This window comes from Engraulis encrasicolus, chromosome 3 (genome assembly GCF_034702125.1).
Source record: "Engraulis encrasicolus isolate BLACKSEA-1 chromosome 3, IST_EnEncr_1.0, whole genome shotgun sequence".
Classification (NCBI taxonomy): Eukaryota; Metazoa; Chordata; class Actinopteri; order Clupeiformes; family Engraulidae; genus Engraulis; species Engraulis encrasicolus.
Genome location: NC_085859.1, coordinates 55,496,312 through 55,508,876, shown reverse-complemented (window position 1 = coordinate 55,508,876; position 12,565 = coordinate 55,496,312).

Here is a 12,565-nt window from a genome sequence, read left to right as displayed (position 1 = left end):
AACTGCAGCAGAATGGAGGTCTTGCCCAGCGCATAGATCTTAAAGCACTGAGACAATCCCACAGCCCGCTAACGGTTTTGGCCCTGCCTTTATTGTCCGCTAACAAGTAATCACTAACAGAATTGTTAGTTTAACCAAACAAGGACATAGTTCAGCTAATGAAAAATAAACATACAAGCCAGGTGGTAACTTATCTGTGACAACACAGATAACGGAACTCACAGCAAGTGACAACACAGATGTCAGAGCTCACACATAGAAAGAGTTCACACAGGGTTTAACCAAACAGAGTCTAACTAGAAACACAAAAAGCAATGTCCTAACTACGTTACATTTTTATCACATTTTATATTTTCAATAATACATTTATGAATGCAGAGAATTTCTTGACACGGGGCTTGCCAGACATCATTAATTGGGGGGTAAAAAGTGGGCTAGACCAGCTGGTGAGGTCACCTCTTGACACCAATCATGAATTGTTCATCATATTCCCCTGATAGAGAAATGACCACTGGCACTGGCAGACATTTTCAGTGGTGGGGGACCCCCGCCAGACGTCCCAATATGATGACACCCCCCAATATAGGCAAGGTCATTCACATAAGGTTTGAACCAGGCATGGTACAAAAGACAAACGACACACCACTTTTTTTAGATAATTCCAACGTGGGGAATTGATTGGAAAGGTCAACATGTTCATAGAAACTTGTTGTGGGTACTTTTTTAGGACAAAAATGACTTTTTTTTTTAACAAATATTACAAATCCGGGCAGGAACCAGTGTGTAGGCTTTCAAAATCAATGCAAAGATGACATGTTTCTGACTTAAAAGTGCATTTTGTAGGATGGTGGCCAGAATATTGAATTAATATTTACAAAATAATAAAGTAATATTTACTATTATGACCAAAGTACAATAGGTTTTGCAGCTAAAGATGTTGAGGAGATTCCCCTTTACATGTATGAAAAGTGTAATTTCCCCAATCATAATGAATACTTGAATAATAATATGAATTTGATGGTGGTGGTAAATATTCATAAAAGGTAGGCTAATATTTGTGAATGGGCAGTATGAATTCTGGGAAATAAACAGCTAAGTATATTACACAATGCACCTATAAGCAATTCAGGGACCAATTACGCTGACATTGAAGTCCTGTGAATTATACCAATAAATTGCACAACTATGCACTACTGCACCACTGTATGTTAAAAGCAATTTGAAATTCCCACTTTCCAGCAGTTCTGAAGATTTAGAAGCAAAATACTTAAAGGGGTATGCCACTATTTTGGGGCTGAATACGGTTAAAATGGTTGCCCTGGGTTTATAAAGGTGGTAAAGTGCCTTATTTTTCACGTTAGGCGTTGTCTTGTTTTAAGGAGCGAGTAAGTATCTAAGCTGGTGAGACTCAATGGATCACACATGCTACTGTGATCCATTGACTTTCACTAGCTTAGCGATATACTCCCTCTTTTAACTTGTCTTAAAGCAAGACAACGCCTAACATGAAAAATAAGACACTTTACCACCTTTATAAACCCTGGCAAACGGCATATAGGCCTACAGGAGGACCAACATTGACAGACAGACATTAAAGCGCAAGACAGGACCAGTAACAGTATACAAGTACTAAGAAATACTTGTTGTTCCAGTTATCAAGTCTCAATATTTGGAAGCAGCAGGGTGTGTTGCATATTGCAGGTGCCCAGGCAGTTGTTGTGAGTATTGCAGTCACATACGTATGAACTGCCATCTGGGTACTTTGCTGGTGAATGTGTGTTAAGCCCCCTTTTGGGGGAAAACAAATCCAATGTCTCATTAACTTACATGCTACATCGCCTAGCCTAAATGAACACAGTCCATGCTTCAGCCACGGCTATTTGGCTATATGATTTGAATAGCCGGTAACACAACACATTTTCGGCATGTTGAGCATGAACAACGCTAGTCTACAGGTCAATTGACTTGCATTGGCTTTCCCCCCAATGTTTTCAACCAAAAAGGGGTGTAATGCACATGACAAGTCACGCCATTTATGCGTATAGTGCAGTTCCATGTATGTTTGTGTGTGTGCAAGTGCGTGCACACAGTCTTTTCCTTGGGGGCAGCAGCAACAAGAAGACATGTATGGTGTTAAGAAGACTGCATGCATGTCCTGTTTTGCCTTGTTCTCCAGCTTATCATATTGACCTCGATTAGGTGTTAAGGAGTGGCTTAATTGATGGCACCTGACTCTGCAATCAAGCTGCCTTTAAAAGCTGAAGGAACTGACGGTTCTTCATAGGTGTTCTATTTTGATCTGTGGCTGCTGCCGCACCAGTCAGGGTTTTTTATTTAGGCATTATGATTTGGACTTTGTTTAATATTAAGTTTGTTAACGTCTTATCCTGGTGTACTTTAACAAAACCCCACAGGTTGGGTAACTTTTAAAAGATGTGTGTTGTCCTTCAAGGTTAAGATTTGGTTCTGTTCTTAACCCCACAGAGCATGTTCATGTAGGGGCATAATAATGGTGTGTTGTATGTTACAGGGCTCAGACAGTCCTTGTGAATACTGCAGGTATAGATGCAGTTACTGTGCACCCCAATTCCATAGGTAGGCTATAGGTGTGTGTCTATCACTGTTGGGAAAGTTACTCAAAAACTGTAATGCACTACTTATTACATGTTACTGTCATTTAAAAGTAATGCCTTACATTACAACATTACTTTTTTTAAAAAGTAAGGCATTACACTACTTTTGCATTACTTTCAGTTACTTTAGCCGAAATGACTGGAAATAAGGTTTTGGCAATCTACAGTACAAATCTACAAGTATGAGGTGGCATGACTTTCACCTGCCATCCACAAGTCGTTTTGGAAGCCTGCAGACTGAAAACCAACATTTTCAGGAATTGCGTCTTACCCACATACAATAAGGCCAAAGAAAAATAGTAGTTTGGTTCAGGTTGGTTGTCAGGTTTTGTCATCGTCCGGTCGGATTTTTGTTTTTTATTTCCAATTTTTTTTTTTTATTTCTTTTTTTTTATGTCCGACCCCCCAACCCCCCACATGCGCCAGATTTTGTCATAAACGTTGTTGAACAATGCCAAGGACAATAGTGGAGTTGAGGCTTGATAAGTACAGCTGAAGCTACAATGAAATATAATAAGCATTAATGAGCCAAGAGGCCTATAATATTTTATTTCAAATTGATTTATTTCAATTTTAGTGATGTTTAGTTTATAATAAGCATTAATGAGCCAAGAGGCCTATAATATTTTATTTCAAATTGATTTATTTCAATTTTAGTGATGTTTAGTTGAACAAAAGTGAGGGAGGTGCAACGTACTCATCCCCCCGTCGGGTAGCCTACCCTGCCGTGTCCCTGTCTCGTGCGAATGGGATGCATCCCCTCCTTTCCTGACTAATTTGGTGGTGCTATGGCACCTCTTCAAATCGTCAAATTGTTTGTAGGCTACTGTTTTTCGACGTGGAAAGCGGTTTGGGTTTCAAGTACAGTGTGCATTTAACTTAAATGTTCTTGGAGTCCTTATTTTCAATGCAGTCAAAGTAGTGGGCATATACCCATCTTGAAAACGAGCAAGCTGGATCTTCTGGATCGGTCATCCTTTGTCAGCCTGCCATTTCGAGAGACGAAGCGTGAAAGAGGAAGCAATGTTTTGCGTGAAACTTTAAAATCTCTGCGCGGACGTAGGCTATCATAGGCAATAGCTGATCTCATGGTGATCCGCGAACATTGTATAAAGAAAACAAAAAACCCCCACAAAATTTAGGTGAAAAAAATGCGTTGTAATGTGCAGGTTACTTGCATTGTAACGAGGACATATTACCAATTTTTTCCCCCTGTACTCAGTTACATTACTGCGTTACTCAAAAAAGTAATGCATTACAGTAATTAGTTACTTTTGTAACGAGTTACTCCCAACACTGGTGTCTATATGTGCAAACATGTAAAAAAAAGGCATCAAGAAAGTTCTTTTAGTGGGGGTCATCTGTGTTCTAGGGTCAATCCCAATCCTTGCAAGTATTTCTCCTCCCATCCATCATTAACATTGTGCTCAGCTAGTGCCACTCATTCAGGTTGTCTCATAATGTGCTCTGTGCAAGTAGGTTTGCTGTGACCCCTACCACAGTCCACAGCATGGAGGGATGCTAGGAGACATGCCAGTACACTAAGGGACATGGATGAGGCCATAGGAGAGTTTGCAATCCAGGGGTGCGATTCTCAAAGTGCGAAGCAGCTAGTCGGTTAGCAACTTTGCAGAGTAGATACTATAAAAGTTGCTAACTCCTGTGTCTCGAACGTTAGCACACAAAGTAACTACTGCTTGGAGTAATGTGCACTCTGAAGTAGTGGTGACTTTGAAAGTGAGGTGCCTCCTATCCGTATCTGGACAGTGAAGTTGAAGTACAGCTGGAGTAGATCCATTGAGTCCAGACATCACCTCAGCCACCCCAAGTAACACACAGCGCTAGTCTACTTCAGAGCGTGACTCCACCCATTAGCTAAACTTGTAGTACATATTTGACCACAAATGTGTCAATATCTTTTAATCCTGTGGTGCAAAAGCGATGAAAATCAATCGACATGCACACAAAGTGATGATACAGCTGTGAGAGTGTTCAGAACACAAATTCACGTCATGTCATTTGTTCGTGAAAAAAAACCGTCATATCCTTGGAATCTGATGAATCCCACACTAATAATATACTTTTAGCTGTATGCCGATTGAATTGCGTCTCATTTCGATGTGTAATTTGTGAAATATTTAGATAAGAAAGTATTGGTTTCTCCCGGAAATGCGCTGGATTACGTGTCAACTACTTAAATTTTTTTGGCGCGAATTTCATTTCATAGCCTAGGGGTATTTACGCTTGCCTATCAATGGGAAGACGCGAGCCACGCGGGTTCGAAACCAGTGTGCAGCATGTTGACAACAACTCGTGAAATCGTGTTTTGGACCCTACAGTGTAACACATTTTCCCTTGGCTGCACGTGTGTGTTGGTAATGCACAACATAAATTATCTATTTCTGCCAGATATTTCCAAAATTGTGGCACTGTAACCATGTGGATTCGAACCGGTGTGGCTTCTGTTTTCCCATTGGGATGCAAGCGTGAATACCACTAGGCTATGGAATGACATCTGCGCGAAAATTTCTCAGGGATATGACACTTTAACAGACGATTTTCTGGGAGTAACCACAACTTTATTGTCCAAATATTTTACAAATTACACCTCGGAATGAAACGAAATCCAATCGGCATGCAGATAATACTGCATTATTGGTGCATTATTGGTGTCAGATTGTAATGCCACGGCCGTGTTTTTTCACAAAGAAATTACAAGGTGTGTTGTGGAGGAAACAGCGGAGTCACGGTGTCGTGACATCCAATCAAATGTGCTGGTGGTGGTTGTACATTATTGCTTTCTACTTCACGCACTGAATTTAGGAGGAAACAGCTGAATCATGACTCAGCAATCATGCATATCTCTTGTTGCTTCTTTGGTCACGCACTGCAATGCCAAGAAAGTAAGTAGCGGTGTGGACTCAGGAAAGCAGCCGCACTACTTTTGGCTTACTGTGGGAATAGTAAGGTTTCGAGAAATGCACGGATTTCGCCTTGAAGTAAGTAGATAACTACAAAGTACGTCTGTAGTTCAAAGCTAACGTTCCAGAATCGCACCCCAGCAGCGGAATACAACAGCAGTGTATAAATGGGATTGGCCCTAGAACACAGATGACCCCCACTAAAACAACTTTCTTGATGCCTTTGCACTGTTTGCTATATGAACAAGAAGATGTCCTGGGAGGGAGGGTGAATGAATTTGTTATTGGATGTCTGACATGTCCTTCAAAGCATTCATGATGCATTATGGTTGGTAGTAATTTAACAGGATAGGAAGGATTTCTTTGTCAGTGTCAAATGTTCAGTTGTTTTTTATTTGTTCACTTAATTATTTCTCAATACTTATATACTGTTACAAGCCCTGTCTTCCACTTCAATGTCTGTCTGTTAATGTCAGTCCCGTGTATGCCTATGCCGAGTATTTTGATTCTAAATCTTCAGAACTTCTGCAAAGTGGGAATTTCACATTGCTGTTTCTTAGTACAATTCACAGGCCTTCAATGTCAGCGTAATTTCTCCATGCATTACTTAAAGGTGCTCTGGGTAATATTTTTAGTTGTTTATTTCCCAGAATTCATACCGCCCATTCAAAATATTACCTTTTTTTATGAATACTTACCAACATCAAATTCTAAGTATTCATTATGACTAGGAAAATTGCACTTTCCATTGTTCTCCATTGTCTGCCATTTTGAAAGAGACATTTGTGCAGCAAAACGTACTGTACTTTGTTCATAATGATACATATTGGTTTATTATATTGTAAATATTAATGAAATATTCTGGCCACCATTCTACACAATGCACTTTTAAGTCAGAAACATGCCATCTTTGCATTGATTTTGAAAGCCTACAAACTGGTTCCTGTCCAGATTTGTAATATTTGTTAAATTAAAGTCATTTTTGTCCTAAAAAGTACCCACAACAAGTTTCTATGAACATGTTGACCCTTCCAATCAATTCCCCACGTTGGAATTATCTATATAAAAGTGGTATGTCGTTTGTCTTTTGTACCATGCCTGGTTCAAACCTTATGTGAACAGGCCCGGAGTGGGCCCTGTAATCAGGCCGGGATTTTAATTCACATCTAGGCCACTTTGATATGGACAATCGCTCACAATGCATTTTATTGGACTCATGTTAAAGTAGATTATGTTGTCAAGTTAACAGAAAACTTTAACTTTACAAAGTCTAGGCTAATTCAAATGGAAACAAATAGGCTATGACAACAAAAAAAGAAAAGCTATATTTGTATTTGAACATGAGTTATTTGACCAATCAAACTGCATTTGCCATCACAAAAAGTTCTCAACAACTTGCTCGTATCTGTGGATGTGAGTGTGGTTTACTGTGGAGTCAGGCTCCATGTTCTGTTTGTCTGATGCTCCACATGCATGGTACTAGTGCAATAGTCCCGTGGTGTTAGGCCCACATGTAGGCTGTCTTGTTAGTCTTGTTCAGGGATGCAAAATGAATTTCAGATTCAATAACAATTGATATCCCCAATACATCTTTTTTCATTCTTATTAAATGTATTTCTTTTAAAATAGGCTACCCATAATAATATTATGGCCATTTTAATGAATGCTACTTTTACAGTAATATGAACAGAAGGCCTATCCAAATCATTGCTTCGTTGCCAAGAACAGTTGACAAATACTGTTGACTTGGAAAAAAACAATGACGACACGCCTTTGATGCGCAAAGCTGTTCGATGTCGGGTTGCCTACAAAAGACCGATAGCAGCAAGAAGTCACCCTGCACTTGTAGCCTTGCTTGAGCGTATTCTTGGACGCACACAGAGCCGTAAAGTTAGTAGTAACGCCCGCTGAGATATCATATCAATTTATCCTCCCTCTCACATTCTCGTCGCAACTGTCATATCACCAAACGTTTTATTCACATTTCATTTGCAAACATGCATGCCAAGATTGTCGTTGATCCTCATCCTATTACTTGTGTTACTGGACTTCTTATTGAGCCTCACCTGCGCGCTGCTGTCATGCTACGGAATGTGGCCATTATTTATTCAAAACTTGTCGACGCGTCATGCCTCCAAGGTATACGCACATTGGCTTTTAGTTTTGGACTGAAAGCGAGAAACTCTTTCTCTGTAAACCCAACATTTCCGAGCTGATTGTGAGTTGCGTCAAGTAACATCCTGATTCCCTCCGACGTTTGCAAACTAACTGAAGCTTTCAAAAGGTTAATTACAAACCATTCAGATTGTTTATCGCGAGGCATTCCATGCAATGCTTGGGAGGGAGTAATGGCATGAGCTGTCACTTCACCTTTGCTTTCTTTTATCCTACCTGCGCTTTGATTCATCATTTCGTCTCTCTCTCTCGCTCGCTCTCTTTCCCCTTTTAATCGCGTTTGCTGTTCTTCAAGAATACAAATAGGGTTAAGCACACGCCACGGCGGTTCTCCAGTGCTCGCGCCATGTCTGGGCTCTCAATGCGCTTCCAAATAACGCCAATTGTCACGAACTTTGTCACGAAGTATTATTTTAAGAAAGTAAAGATGAGTTTAACTTTAACCCATACAATGTCCTGTTCCTATGCGTTTCTGACTCCTCATTTTTGCTGACTTCTGTTGTGGTAGAGGTAGTAGAAAGGGATGCATTTAATATGGCTATTATTAGGCTACACGCAGATTTACAGAAAGTGCACCTTTCTTCGCGTATTTCGCCGGGCCTCCCCAGGGACTCTTTGGCGCCTAGATGGTTGCACCTTAATATTCTGCTGTGGTGCTGCCGGTGGCTGCCCTGTCATGGTGAATATTTATGCAGACTACAAGTGATCATTGCATTTAGAATAACCCAAGTGAAAAAAATACTGAATTTAAAAATATTTCCTCATGGTCCAACGGGCCACACCCACATTTTGGGTCGGGAAATGTCCCGATAGTTATAATGGCCACCCCGGCATTGCCCACGTTACAGGCTACTGTGGAGTTTGGTTCCGTTGACCTTGCCTGGCCTAACCTAATTCAGGTCTTAGCGTAACACTTTTCGCGCTTGTAGAAGCTATGATTTTTCTTTTAGATGGCATTTTAGTTCAATGGGGATTAGTCCTCCTCTGCGTGGTGTTTGTCTGTCTTTCCGTCAACAGTTCGTCCAAAGTAGGGCATGGAAAGGAGCCCCCATCTCCGACGCGTCTTCCGTTGTTGGGAAACTTATTGCAGTTGGACCTAAATAGGCCTTATGAGGGACTCTGTGAGGTGAGGAAAATTGACACAGTTTCTCATATTTAGCCTATAGGCTAAAACCAAGATTTGAGAATGTTCCTGTTTCCTTTTTTCTCTCTGTCTTTCTAATAGTTTGTATTCCACTGCTCTCCCACAGCTCTCCAAAAAACATGGAAGTGTGTTCACCGTCCATTTTGGGCCGAAGAAGGTTGTGGTCTTGGCTGGGTACAAAACCGTCAAAGAAGCCCTTGTGAACTATGCAGAGGAGTTTGGTGACCGAGACATCACTCCACTATTCCATGATATATTCCATGGTGGTAAGGCCACTGAATTGAATTCCTGCTTGCTTCTTGTTCACAGACTGCTAAAGTTACAGTTTTTTAAGTAAGCCATGAGTTTTACATATTTGAAATGACAGACTTTGGCCCTGTTATACATTTAAAATAATAATGAGGCAACGTTGTGCTGTTAGAGAAAAAGGCAAAATCCAAAAATGAATCCATGGTCAGAATTTGCAGATGTCCGCTACATCCTATGATGTTTTTAAAAATAATAATAATGATTAATTCCTTCTCTTGTGGCACTTAACCCCTCCCTACTACTTTCCTCTAGCTTGGTTGTATGCCACAGTCTATTAACATTTTCCTCTATGTGAATGAAATTAGTACGTATGTAGGGCAGGGGTGGGGAACCTATTATGTCTCGAGGTCCGTTTGTGGCCCTTGAGGCCATTTTATCCGGCTCCCAACATCATTTCAATGTTATGCAGCTTCACATGAGATATGACATATTTTGTAATGAAATCTTAGAAAATACATTTGCAATACAATGAAGTTATATTCAGGGGACCTATAGAAGGTGGGGTCTGTTTTAAAGGTGTCTGCCTTCAATATAGGCCTAAAGTGCAGGGGGAAATCCTGGTTTGTGCTCATAATGCGGCCCTCTGAGGACTTATATGGCCCTCGGATGAATTTGAAGTGGCCCCTCGAATGAAAAAGGTTCCCCACCCCTGATGTAGGGCCTAAGACCCTGCTCGTCTTCCCCTTACTAGTGTTAGCCAACTCCGACCCTAGCCCAGGGGTGGGGAACCATTTTCATTCATTGACCTCTTCAAATGATTTAAGTCCTCCAAGGGCCGTAATATGAACACAAACCAGGATTTCCCCCTGCACTTTAGGCCTAAGTATTGAAGGCGGCCAGCTGTACAACAGACGGTCCCCTGAAAATAGAACTTTGTAATTTGTAATGTAATTTCTAAAATTTCTTTACAAAGCGTGTTATATTTCATGTGACACTGCACAACATTACAATTATATCGCGGGCCGTATAATGCAGACTCAAGGGCCACAAACAGCCCTCGAGACATGGTTTCCCACCCCTGCCCTAGCCCCAGGAATGCATTACAATATGCAAACTTGCCTCCTCCACTTGTGCTTGTCTCCTCGCCCCACCTCCTGGCCCCTCCTCCGTGGAGAAACCGATAAAGTTTCCCAGCTGTCAGCCTAGCCACAACAATTTTCGAGGGACTGTTTTTCATTCACCATCCCAATTGCAAATGAGAAGACGGCTTTACAATTGAGCTTTTGCAAGATATTGAAATATAATGCTGTGGTCAGTGATGTCATCATGACATATTACTTCCTGGTACGAGGAGACGAGCACAAGTGGAGGAGGCAAGGTCGCATATTGTAACGCACTCATGGTTTCCCACCCCTGCCCTAGCCCCAGGTGTATGGGGGAGGTGCCTAGAAACCGGTGTAAACAAGGTGGGGCTGATTGGAAGTGAAACTGTTTTGAGTTAGTTAAAGAATTACATTCACTGCAGTAATTTATTGAATGACACTGCGGTAAAAAAACAGCATACAGTAGAGAATGGATAAAGCAGGCAGGTAGAAATGGCCCACAACTGAACATTGATCACACTCTTGATAAATAATCAATGCATGCCAAACAGATTCATCTCAGGATGGATTAGCCAGCAAATCCAAAGTCCAGCTATAGAGTTTCAGCTGGGTGTGTGACCACATTGTGTCATACTCCATGCCGCCCCTAACTCGACCTCTACAGCCACCTCTCACAAAGACCTATGCCATGCCCATGGCCCATGCTCATCATTTTGACATGCGTCTGTAATGGAAAAAAAAATGGAAACCAAACTAACTTCTCACACTCTACACCAGTGGTTTTCAAAGTGGGGGCCGAGGACCCCTGCAGGGGGCCGCGAGGGGATGCCAGCCCATATCAGGGGGCCTTGACTGGAATCTAACGGTATATGGGGGGCCTTGGCATGGTGTATTTGGTTTCGTCACTATTAGACACAACCTGAGCACAAGGTTGGATGTAGCATAAGCTCATACCATTTAGCTGTTTGGATAAATTGATTCCAGCATTGTTGGTACAGTATGAAGCTCAAGTAAGACTGTAACATAATTGCCTGCCAGTTTATTCGCCTCTTCTCTCTCCATTCCTGGCTTATACCTGGGAGGTGTGAGTCACTCTGTACTAGCTTGTCATAAGCAGCCTGTTGTCAAATGTCTTTTTCTGTTTCTTTTTTTCCACCCAGCTTTGCCTGGGAAATCTAGGCCACTCCGTCAGACTCCCCCTTTTGTTTAAGACCCCATTTCAGCATAGTGATGCAGACCGAATGTTCCCAAGTCATCTTGGTACCAGCAACATCCTGGAGCCCACCCCTCAGACTTACAGATGCCCACAACATATGAAGATGTGTACAGTAGATTTGTAGATCTTTTTTCTTTTCTTTATTCATGATAGGACAGTGAAGGTGGTGACAGGCAGGGAGAGAGAGACGGGGAAGGGCCAGCAAAGGACCCATGTCGGGAATCGAACCCGGGTCAGCCGCTTGGTAGACGAATGCCCTACCGTTTAGCCACGGCAGGGCCTGCGTTTATATCTTATCGGCCCTTTCCTTATATGGGCCCTATCAGGACTGTGAAACTTGGGGGAGAGTGTTTTTGCATTAAATTTTTTAAATTACCCAAAAAAACATATTTTCAAAAATTGTTTTGTCTTTTTTTGGCACTTAGATAGATAGAGTGGGTCATATCTTATGGATGCAAGGAGGCACAGGAAGGCAGTATCGTGATGCGCCCTTTTAACGTTTTCATACCCATCAGCCCAGAAAACCACCATATGATATGAAGTGATAGTGCTTCCAAGCATCATCATTATTATAACTTTTGAAAATGATTAGTAGCCTCTTGTAACCTATTCTACCTATAAACTATCATAGTTTTCATGCATAGAGTTTATAATGTTGTCAAATGTAAAATCGTGGGGTGTATCGAACTGTAGGTCATGAATCATGATACAAACCGAATCGTTAGTTGAGTGTATTGTTATACCCCTACTCCTCTGAATTTGTAATTCTATAGACCCCTTTAGAGTTTGTAAACAGGTATGACGTAATTTGGCTGCGTGCGCACCGCTGCCTCAAAACCGTCCATGCTCCGTTCACTTGTACAGAGACTCGACAGGTGTTTTTTCCGAAATAAGATAACAGATGCTCGCGCTAACCTCAGATATGCAGTGGGCAACACGGACACGGGTATTCCTGGCGATGTCATCTGTCCAGTCAGTAGTTTAATGTCTTGTAACAACAAACATCTCCTATGCTTCTGGAACAGCCTCTTCCCTCTCAAAAAAGCATAACAAGTGTACCTTTCGGAATCTCTATTTTTTATCAACGTACACGCTTCAGAACAGCAGTTTTTCTCTCTTAAGTG